A 12,263-nucleotide genomic window follows, 5' to 3' on the forward strand; every position below is an offset into this window, starting at 1 on the left:
AGATGAAACAGGGAGGGGAAGGCAGGAAATGGGGCACAGAGGTGGGGGGAGAAAAAATAAAAGGATGAGGAATGAAGGAATTTATAGATCGAATCATTCAGCTTAAGAGAACTCTCCCGTTTTCCTTTAAAAGCTTTAGGATTTTAGCTTTTATATTTAGACATATGCTCTGTCTCACATCAACTTTTGTGTATGGTAAGAGATAGGAGCTGAGGGTTTTTTTTTTTTCCCCTGTATGGACATCCAGATATTCCAGTCCTGTTTGTTATAAAGACTTTCCTTTCCCACTGGATTACTTTGGCTTCTTTGTCGTAAAGCTAATTTGACCACATAAAAGACAATTTTTATCAGTTCTCTACTTTGTTCTTCGATGTAGCTGAAATATAATTTTTATTAATTTATTGATTTAATGGAGGTACTGGGGATTGAACCCAGGACCTCATGCATGCTAAGCACACGCTCTACCACTGAGCTGTACCCTCCCCCATGAAATATCATTTTTATATTTAAAAAAATCTCTTTTGTGTCCACTTTGTGTTTCAGATGCTTGTTCTAAGGAACTATTAGGGAGGGGGACAAAAGATAAGCTAAAAGTGGAAACTGAACAAATATGAGTATGCTTCTTAGCCATAATTCTATCTTTAATGCAAATTTATGTAAGGTTCAAAGAAATATTTAAATAGACAGCAGGAGGGTAGTAAGGAAAACTGGACTGAGTTCAATAAAATACCTGGTTGAAATCCCCCAATTGTGTAGCGATCTAATTGTCATTTCATGCTTATCCATTGTTTATATTTCTATAGGACTTCTGTAGCAGAGTTTTTAATACAATGTTCTTGGATGCCTAAATCCAGTTCCTGGATAACGTTCATTTTAAAATTTCTATGCACTTGACAAATACAGACAAGAATTTATAGGTAATAGTGCTGTAACTCATATTACAGAATGAATTAAAATTGTATTTAAGCTAGATGCAGTTTAATGCAATAGGTTGTGTTTGGTTGGAATAAAACATTTACAAAAAGTAATCTGTGCTCTGTAACTGTCATAGATATACATATTTTTTTATCAGTTCATTATTTTTCTCATTATTCTCATTATTCCTCATTATTCCTTTATATATATAAATAGCCTATATATATTTATATAAAATATAAATAAAATAGATACTAAATATAAAATTAACCAAATATGTATTTATGCAACTATATATATCAATGGCCCTGCACAATACTGTGAAGAAAATTGACTGCAAAAGCCTACCTCACACCACCTTCTCTGATTTTCTGCCCATCGACAAACTTCTCCCCATATTTTGCAAAGACAAAATCCACAGCAAAGGTCCACATTGTCAGCTTTTCTTTTTTTCCCAAATTGAACATTGTATTACCGTGGTAGTTGTCTTTGTAACATGTGCACAGACACTCCCACACTCAGAATGATCTGTCTGGGGGTAAAAAAAGGCTAAGCATGGCTAAGGGGAAAATGGAGAAAAAAATTCCTGGTAGGTTTTCATTCTTGTAGGCAATTATGTCCACATCGCTTACCAAGATATTGCCAAACCTGTCCAAGGAAGCAGAGTTTGAGAAGGAAAGAAAAAAATCTTGGGAAAAATTTAACAGGGGCCTAGCAGAGCTCTCAATATGAGATATATATATCATATAATCATGCATATAAATATATGTTTTGTTAATTTTATATAAAATATATAAATATAAAATATTTATAAACATTTGTATTTCTAGAAATATTTATTAATATATAAAACATATAAATATTATATGTAAATATATTTAGATTTATACAATATAATGCTTTATATTTATGCCTATAGACATATAAATAGGTATTTATACTTATATAAATGTATATTTATATATAATATTTATAAATCATATGCAAATACGTATAATTTTATATATATAAAATATGCTTATATATATTTATATAAATATATACTTATATAAATATATATGGTTATCTTATATAAAAGGTTATCTTCTATAAAAGCACTGTAAATACTATTAGTAGCATGTCTGTTCATTGTTACTAATTCTAAAGCATTTGTGAAAATATCATTCTTATGTTGCAGTCTATGTGAGTTTTTCACTGCAGAGGTAGAATCTCCATCAACAGGCTGATTTTAAAGCCTGGCTCACGTCAGAGTCTGTTTCAGTCAGGTGTGTTGATCAGAACACGGATCCCATAAGATTTTTGCTTCAGGTTGCGTCTCCTCATTTTCCCACAACCTCAGTTAACTTCTTTTCGAGAAAATCCCCAATCCCATGTTAAAAGTTGAATGCCAAAACCTTATAGAAATCTTGAATGTGCACTGTTCTGAAATGAAAGAGAAAGAATAAATACAACCACTACTAAAAACACAGTAAACACACGCTGAGATGACGTGATCAGCCAAATATTCACATTGTTATCTGAATTGTCTCTGTTAACTTTGTTGAAAAATGTAGACATGAAGATCAATCACTACTGTCTCTTTATTTGGCCATTAAAAATAGTATGCCAGCTCTAATTTGTTATGTTGAATTAACGCAAACTTATCCCCTTAGAAAGTCTCCTGTTTAAGTGAAGCCAATACACTTAGCCACATGAATCTTAAGTATTTTCAATGATGCCCTGTTGGAAAATGCCGAGTTTGGTTGAGACGGAGTGAAGAAAAGAAAAACATCAGTCTCACTAATAGTTGATTCTCATGTTGGACACAGTGGATTTCTAAAGTGGGAAGGTCATTCCTTGTTTCTGATGAGGGGGGTCCAACTTTCTGTACAAAATGTTTTGCAATTATAATTTCACAAATGAAAATTTTACAATTATAAACTCAGCATCGAGTTCCTAAGGCAATATTTCCTTAGTCTCCTGGTGCATAACACACACATAATCACTTTTCATTACATGGTCTAGTTGACCATGAGATATCCTCATAGCATTTCAAATTGTGTAGAGGAAATTCCTAAACTGGGTATAATATAAACCTGGGGTGGGGGTGAAATACTCTATTTGTGCTCACTCTAATGCAAGACAAAGTAATGAAGGGAGAGAATGTAAATTTTTATCTTTATTTACCACTGAAATCACTATGGGTGATTAATTAATATAGAGCAATAATGTATTACTTAATTACAGCTGGATTAATTATGTCTTAGGGAGGGACTTTGGGGTTTTTTTGGTCTTTTGTCATCTTTTCATTCTGTTTCAGTCTCTTTCTTCTTGGAAATGGAGCCTGACCTGGGTTGGGGAGGAGTGTTGGCCCAAAATCAAGCGTTAAAGGTTACATTCTTAAGGAGCTGGGACTCATGGGTTACCTGTTTCAAAGAAAGAAGAAAAGACTGGCCAAGAAGGAAAACTCAAGCTTTGATGTTTTTCTTTATTTACTTACTTATTTTTTAGGAGCCTTGATTTTTTTAAGGCTCCCACAGAGGAGTGTGTGTCACAGCATAGGTTCTAACCATCATATATTTTAGATAAATGTTACTTTGAGTCATATTAAATTGCTTGTATTTGACTATCATTTTATGTGTAAAAACAGCAATTTCATATGATTCAACTGAATATTTTGAAGTGTAAAATGCTTGCTATAAAGCCCAAGTAAAGACATGGAATCTGGTGTTGCCACTGTGGAAAACAATATGGAGGCTCCTTAAAATACTAAAAACAGAGTTACCAGATGATCCAGCAATCCCACTCCTGGGCATGTATCTGGAGAAAACTCTTAATTCGAAAAGATACATGCACCCCAATGTTCACAGCAGCATTATTTACAATAGCCAAGACATGGAAGCAACCCAAATGCCTACTGACAGATGACTGGATAAGGAAGATGTGTTATATATACACAATGGAATACTACTCAGCCATAAAAAATGAAATAATGCTATTTACAGCAACATGGATGGACCTAGAGATGATCATACTAAGTGAAGTAAGTCAGACAGACAAAGACAAATCTCATATGATATTACTTATATGTGGGATGTAAAATATAATACAAATGAACTTATTTACAAAACAGAAAAACTCACAGACAAAGAAAACAAACTTATGGTTACCAGGGGGCAAGGGAGTGAAGGATAAATTAGAAGTTTGGGATTAGCAGATACACACTACTGTATATAAAATAGATAAACAACAAGAATATAATCCTACTATACAGCACAGGGACTATATTCAATATCCTGTAATAAACCATAATGGAAAAGAATATATATACACTTTGAGTATGTGTGTATATATATACACACACAACTGAATCACTCTGCTGTGCACCAGAAACCAACACAACATGGTAAATCAACTAGACTTCTAATTTTAAAAACAGATGTGGGGTCATTACAAGTTTATGATGATTTATATGCCAAATCCCTCAACTTTACCTGTTTCGCTTAAAGCATGGACATTTGGGGCATTTTCACTTCTTATAATTCTGGTCAGGTTTATTTGGATAAGATTAAAAATCACTACCAAAAGCTCCTCCTTCCCTGATCTTCAAGAGACTCATATGCCAAATTCATTCTAAGAGTCGCTCATTCAGGGAGGTTTCTGCCCTTCTGAAATCTGGCTTGAAAGGCAGTCTGTTAGATACGATAAAGATCTTAGAAGTACGGAGGTCTGTCAGGGCTTATTTTTCAGCAACTGTTCTTTTGTTGCCTTATTCTCATCATTGATTCCATGTCACACACTTTCATCTGCGTGTGTGTGGTCTTCAGCAAAGACAAGTGTATTTCTCAGTGATCTAAAAGTCCTTGGAAGGTGACAACGTATAGTGACCAGAAGCTCTTATTGCCAAGCCCTTGGGTTTCATTTTTAAATATATCACCAAGCGCATCACGGAGATTTCGTAGGTATGTCTCAGAGCAGCCTTATAGATACACACAATTCAAAGGGCAGGGGACCCTCTGGGACACTGAAAGAACACTGAACTAAGATGCCCTTGAAAAAGTGCGTCTCTTGTTTTTAATTTACTCACCTAGAAAAACTGGATAATAATGCCTCACCTACTTCCACAGATACTATAATGAAATTCTAATGAAATTACTCTGATTGCATCTGATGAATGATCCCTACGGAAATGATCTACAGACTTTAAAGCAGCAAATAAAAGTGAAATGATTTAGGAAAACTGAAAGGCTTTTAAGAGAAAAAGAAGGGCTCTGAAAAGAATGGTCATTCTAGAGTGAAAACTAGCATGCCCCCTATGTTCAGTGAATAGTAACAAAGGCGGGGCCAGGCTGGTGTTGGTTTACTGTGACACTGTTTTTCAAGTTGAAAGTGACCATGTTTTTTGTATCCGGTGAGCAGTGGGGGAGGTAGAGGGTGACAGGGAGGGAGGTGAGCAGAAGCAGACAGGTGGACCACAGCCGGGAGCAGCCAGCCTTGAGATTCAGTGGTTGGTATGCTTACTATACTCATTGTCACAGAAACAGAAGAAACCGGGCTTAGCGAGATTGTGTAATTCTACGAAGGTCATGCTAATTGCAGGTGGTGGAATGATATCTGAAACTGGATGATCTGACTCAAAAGTCCAGGCTCTCAGCGCTCATGTCAGTGTGTTATAATTGTTTATCCTGCAATCTGCATGTCTGTTGAGGGTAGGAGGTCTTCGTTCTAAATACCCGGAATATTGCCTTATATCTGGAACAGAGTAGATATTTAGTACATTTTTTCTTTCACTTTTGAAAATCATTACTGTGGTTTATATTGTATGTATTTATTATACATACATAGGATGTAAAATATATTGTATGTATAATGCATGTATACATGTGTGTGCATATTGTGTGTAATTTACATATACTAACATTTATACATTTATCTATTTTAAGTGTGCAGATTATAACTTTTGCAAATCATCATGCACGTTTCCACTCTTTCTCTTTTTGCTCGGATTCATCCCTCTGCCTGAAGTGTGCAGATTATACATCAATCCAATCAGGATATCCAATATTTCCCTCTCCTCAGAAGTTTCCTCATGCCCCTTTGCAGTCCGTCTCTCTCCCACCGCAGGCAACTACCAAGCTGGTTACCACTGTGGGTAACTTTCACCTGCTAGAATTTTATATTTATGAAATTATACAACACATGTTACTTTGTGTCTACCTCCTTCACCCAGCACACTGTTTTCAGATTCATCCATGTGGTTGTGTGTATGAGGACTTCATTTCTTTTTATTACTGGGGATACGCCGTTGTATGAATTCATACAATTTAAACAAATTGAATTATGAGTGATGCTACAATCAACATTTGAAAACACACATTTTGGTGACTGCTTTCTTTTTTTCTTCTTATTTTTTTGGAGCTCTTTCTCATTTTTTCAGCTTTATTGGGGTACAAGGCAGACAGTTAAATTACTGACCGACACCTCGAACTTGAGTGGACTGAATTGTGTGCTTTGTTTCCATAGGCTCCCTATTTAAGGTCAGCTGATTAGTAACCTTAATTCCACCGGCAAAGTCTGTTTATGGCAGTGCCTAGATTTGTGTTTGATGGAACAGTCAGGGGACAGAACTCTCTGGGGATCTCTTTAGAACCCCACTTACCCCTCTGCTCTGGTGTCCTGATGCAGCACTGCAGGGGGTGGGGGGTGCTATGGTTAGTAGGGAGTGATCGCTAATGCAGCAGTTTTGCTTTCAAAGAAGGTACTGGACAAGCATAGAAAATGCCAGAGCAAAACTCTGAATTCTTGTGGGGACTAAAACATACCATGGCTATCCCACTAATTTTGTATACCGTGTGAACGGCTCAGACACCACAGGGAGACACACAAAGCCTTTTTATTTGGGGTGTCTTAGTGAATTAGGGCCCCCAAAGATAGCCAGTTATGGAATACGGTTTCACCCAATTCCCTGAGGCTGATGGGGAGCTGAGCTTCAGGAAAAGGTCTGGATGAGGCACTGCACAGGGTTTTAGCTCCTGTCTGCTAAGTCTATGCTGTACACACTTGTGCTACAAACTCCCTATTACTCTGACACACTGATAATTACAGTGATCCTACTCTTTTCTGAATAAAAAAGATTCATCATCCACTTTATCCTGAAAAGAATGGCTAAACATTTTCTGTACTCTGGAGAATATAACCATATGCTTGATCACAAAAAAAAAAAAATAGCAGATCTATATCTTTTCTTTTTACCTTGTTTATTCACTTGTACTCTGCCTTCAATTAAATTTTTATTTTATGGTCTTGCTAATTCTTATCTCAGATTTTTTCTTAATTATTTTTTCCTTAATTTTTGCTTATCCACCAGCTGCTATTTCAAGTCCTAGCTCAAGAATGACTCCCCTCAGGAAGACAGTTTGGGTAACCCAGCCCAGTTCACAAAGTGTCTTTTATCTTCTGAATACTTGGGGCTTTTCTTAAAGCCCAGCTGAGGAAACTGATCCCAGCCAGGCTTTACTTTTCAATAGTGCTCAATTTTATATGTATGTAAAAATTATTTTCCTTGATTCTCACTGTTAGACACAGACAGGTGATGGGTTAATATCATACTTCTTTGGTTTTTTGTTGTTGTTGTTAAGCACGTGAAGAAAAAGAGGCTTCAGGGCGTGAAGTGACTTGCTCAAGGTGCACAGCTGGTGGGGGGTGGAGCCCGAGTCTTCTGAAACCTAGCCTAGTGCCCTGCTCCGTACCTGGCGGTCTTCGAGGTGCGAGGGACCATTCCTCAGCCTGTTTCTTTTCTTTCCTCTGTCACTCATCAGGTCCCCGAGGACTTTGGAACATGGCTGGTGCTGTCGCTCACGCCTCAACTCCTACCATCTTCTTGGGAGATAGTTAACATCTATGTGCGTGTTCCAAACAGCAACCAATATCCATATGTTCTTGAACTTTTTTCCTCCAATCATCTTACCCCTTTACTAAGCTTCCATTGCCAAGTCAAAACAAAGTCATTTTCTAGAGGTGTTCCATGTATATTAAACTGGATAACACGCCATTTTGATTTCTATCTCCACCAAGAATTCTCTGAGCTCCAAGCTCGTATATAGGACTGCCCAGTGGAACAGATTGTCTTAGATACCTGAAAAGTACCTCGCACTCAGCTTAATGGAAATCGTGAGTCTTCCCTGCAAACCTTAGGCTCCTCTAATGTTTCCAACATCAATTAATGGCACCGCTGCCATTGAAACTGATCAATGAGCCAGAAACCTGATGCCTTTCTTACACCTACCCGCCCACGCGGTCCAGCCCCAAACCCTGGGGACCTCTCAGGTCTAAGCCCTTCTACTCTCACTCACTCACTCATTTTCATTCCACGACCACTTACTGAGCCCACTTTACAAGCCAGGTCCTGTTCTGGGCGCCGAGGCTACAGCAATGGACGGAACATACAGTGATCCTTGCCCTTGCTGAGCGCCACGCCCTGGAGCAAGCTGCCCGCGTTCTCCTCCTGGGACAGCCCCTCCCAGACCGATGGTCCTGTCAGCACCCACTGCTGCTCTGACCCAGTCTTCACACTGCAAAGTGGCCATTTTGAAATGTGAATTCCTGTGCTGAAAACCCTTCTCTGGAATCCTAGGAAAAGACATGATCTGGCCCCGGCCGCCTTCCCAGCCTCTTTCCCCACCAGTTCCTGTCCCAGAGAACATCATATTCTCTGAGCCTAGCACTATTCATGTTACCTGGCAACTTCCAACCTCCGTGTGTTAAAGGAAGCAAGAGACCAATGAATGGACAGCCCGCCCCAGCCTGCTGCTGGCAGGCATGCCTTCCTTCTCTGAAACCGTTCCTTTTGTTTGTTAGTTCTTTTGGGGAAGGGAGATAATTAGGTTCACTTTTTTAATTATTATTTTAATGGAGGTACTGGGGATTGAACCCGGGGCCTCGTGCATGCTGAGTATGAGCTCTATCTACCACTTGAGCTACACTCTCCCGACCCCAGACCATTCTTCATCAAGTATCTCCTCTCTTCTCTTGCTTCTAATCCAACTTTTCCATTGGCTCCTTCCCTGCGATACTCAATCATGCTCAAGCCTCTCCCGTCTTTAACACACATGTCCACTCCCACAGCCACACACCCCTGTGTCCTATGTTCCCATCAGCGGGCTTCCTTTCCTCCCATGCACGGTTTTCACTTCTCTGCCTCTCTCTCCTTAACTGCAATAACTCTTCTGCCCTTAAAACTGCCCCAGGTAAGGTTCTCAGCAGTGTCTTGATGGTGACATCTCCCCCTTCCCCTTTTGTGTCCTCCTGCGGCATCCAACACTCTTGAGAATTTTCTTGGTTAAACTTCTCTCCTCCTTTGTCTGACAGGTCACCACTCTCTCTTGGCTTACTCCCTCCTCCGCTTCCCAGTCCCTTTCTAGATTTCCTCCAATGTCTTCATGTTAAAATCTCTCTCATCTTAAAATAACAGGTGCCACTCTCTCAGTCCTTCTGACTTCTGTCCTTTCTCCTCCCTTTTCACAGTCAGACTTTTGTGGAGCAGTATCTTCATTTGCTATTTTTGCTTTTTCATCTCCTATTTACTTCTCAAGCTACACAATCTACTTCCAACTCTTTAATTTCCTTGAGTTAAATTTCTCTTCCTTTTGTGTCTTCTCCTTTCTTACGTTTCATGCAAGTAGTTTCCTCACCTTGAAGCTGGTCCTTTCAGCCCCAGTGCTCACCACTGCCTGAAGATCCCCACTGGGTTTTCAAATAATTGTAGTGAATCTAGTTGGTAAACAGACCATCATCAGTTTCATTGGTTTTGTTCCAAGTTGTATCTCTAGTCCAATCAGTCGTGATGGGGGCTGGGACATGGCATCATCCTGCTTTTTCTAGAATCTGTAAGTGGATGTTTTGTTTTGTTTTTAAGGGTGATGGGCAAGGCAGACATTCAAAATTAAAAGTCTAATAGAGGATCTTTGCCTTCCATTAAAAAAAAAAAAAAAGAATCTCAAAAGTCTTCTTTATAAATGGAAAATCCTAGAATCCAATAGAACAAAATTACCCCTAAATAAATAATTTCCTGTCTAGGGCTCCTCTGGCAGGTCCTTGTACTAAGAACAAGTTTCTTCTCATTGAAAGCAATCACAGATATTTCATAAGAACAGGGTGGTTGACTATGGTTCTAAAAATATTTCCCACTAAATAATACACTGCAGCCTGGGGAAAGGGTAATCACTGTGATTATTTATTAATCAAACAAAGATATCGACTGTACATATGTCATGTGAAAGAAATGTGCTGAGTGTTCGCAAGGATACAAAGAACTAAGAGACACAGAGATTCCTCCTGGGACTGAAGGGTCTTTGGAGAAGACAAAGAATGTACTCATAAAATCAGTGATACTGGGAGGTGTATTTTAGGAACCTGGTGACTCGCACAGATAATGCTGAGTGAATTCAGAGAAAGAGAGAGAGGTTTGTGTGTGTTGATAGTTAAAGAAGGAGACCTGAAGGGAGGATTTGAATGAGGTGTTGAAATACAAGGAAGTTTACCTGGAAATGGTCTGTGATAGGAATCTAGGGGAGGGTCTAATAGAGCAAATACGGACGTGTATGGGGTGGGCGTTTACATTTGAAAAGGTAAACCACTGCCCTTCAGCCTGAAGCCACTCTGGGCTGGAAGGCTTCCTGGATACCAGCTGGCGCCCTGCGTTCATCCTACTGTGTCACATGCAACCGAAATAGTTCATGAAGTGTATTGTCCTGTGTTGTCAAGGAATTCGCAGCTCAGGTGTATCCCCTAGGTGGGTGTGGGACAAGACACAAGGACCCTGATAATCGCCAGCAGCCTGGGCTGGACACTCCAGAAGGCAAAAAAGAAAAAAGACACCGTCCTGCCCTTTTTTTTTTTTTTCTTTCTCTCTTTTCCAGCATCAGGGCCATAACCCCTCCTACACTATGTAATGGTCTGAAATCATGGTAACCAAGCCTACAGGAACCCAGTCCGAGCTGCTGAGACACAGGATCTGGTTTTGGAGAGTGATCAGGAAGCCAAGGGCACAGCGAGGTGGCTGCGGGCTGGGAGCGGGGTCCCAGCTCACCCGAGCCTGCGCTGCTGCTGGAGAGGAGGGAGGGGAGGGTGAGGAGGAGGGGAGGGAAGCGCACCGCTGGGGGTGGGGTCACCTTCCAAGGCGCGAGGCAGGCAGAGCAGGGGAGGCCATCAGGATCTTTTGGCTCCCCTGTTAATTTCTTTTTAACTTCACCTTCTCCCTCTTTCATTTTCTTAACTTCCAGAAGCCCTCTGTGCTTTCCCTCCTTATCTCTTGTGCCCCCTGGAGGGCGTGTGAATAAGAGGTGAGCAGGATGGATTCTGTGTTCACACCCGCAGGTAAAGTGAGGTTAGGAGGCGTGGCCAGGAGACAGAGGTGAGGCCAGGGAAATTATGGGCATCCCTTAAGCCGAGGGTGGACAGTCTTTCACAGGCCTGTGTGGACAGGAGGACCACTTTTTCACTTGCTGTCACTTGTCACAGCAAGTCACTGTCACTTGCCACCCTACCAGCAGACCCTGTGTAGAGACCCAGCGGGATCTGCCCACCGCAAGAAGGGGGACTGTGACACCCTTTGAGAAAGATGGCAGAGAAGCTAGGGGCCTGCTCTGGCGGGGTTCCCTGTCACCTGGGGATGGCGCCACAGGACTGGATCACCGTGGGCATCCCTGGTTAGGAATCTCGCAATTTTCAGAGGCACTTCAGGACGACTGTGCTTCCTCTGTGTCACTCCTTTCTCCCCAGGCTCTTGACCTTGCCAATGCTGCCACCATCTCAGACTGGGAAAGAGCCTTAAATGACACAAGGCTCTCCACTTCACCTTCTCGTCTATGATGGTTTGCCTTCTGCTTGAACACTCCTGGCAGCGGGGCTGACTGCTTCGAGAGGTAGCTTGTTTCATTGATAGTCCTAGGATTAGAATGTTCTCTCTCACCGTGATTTTTAAATCTTCCACTGCATATCTGCCACCCACGAGTCCCAGCTCAGCCCTGGGAAGACACACAAAATAAATTCACATTTTTTTTTGTTTTTTTGTTTTCTCTGCACCCAGCTTATATTTTCCTTCCTCGGGGCACATGCCTGGAATACTCCTGCCAGTTTCTCCAAGCTGAGTTTCCAGACCCATCACTCACCCGGTGTATCTCATTTGGGTGTACAGTTGCCAGGTCACTAAGGTCCCTTGTGCTGTGCCCTACCTGAACCGTCCAATGCTCTCTGGAAGTGAAGGATGTCTACTTCTTTAAGAATCCACATCACGGAGACATCCTGGAGCCAGTTGTGCAGTAGAGAAGCTTCAGCTCACTTTTGATGCCTGTCTCCCCACTGTCAACCCA

This window comes from Camelus dromedarius, chromosome 8 (genome assembly GCF_036321535.1).
Source record: "Camelus dromedarius isolate mCamDro1 chromosome 8, mCamDro1.pat, whole genome shotgun sequence".
In the NCBI taxonomy this organism is placed as follows: Eukaryota; Metazoa; Chordata; class Mammalia; order Artiodactyla; family Camelidae; genus Camelus; species Camelus dromedarius.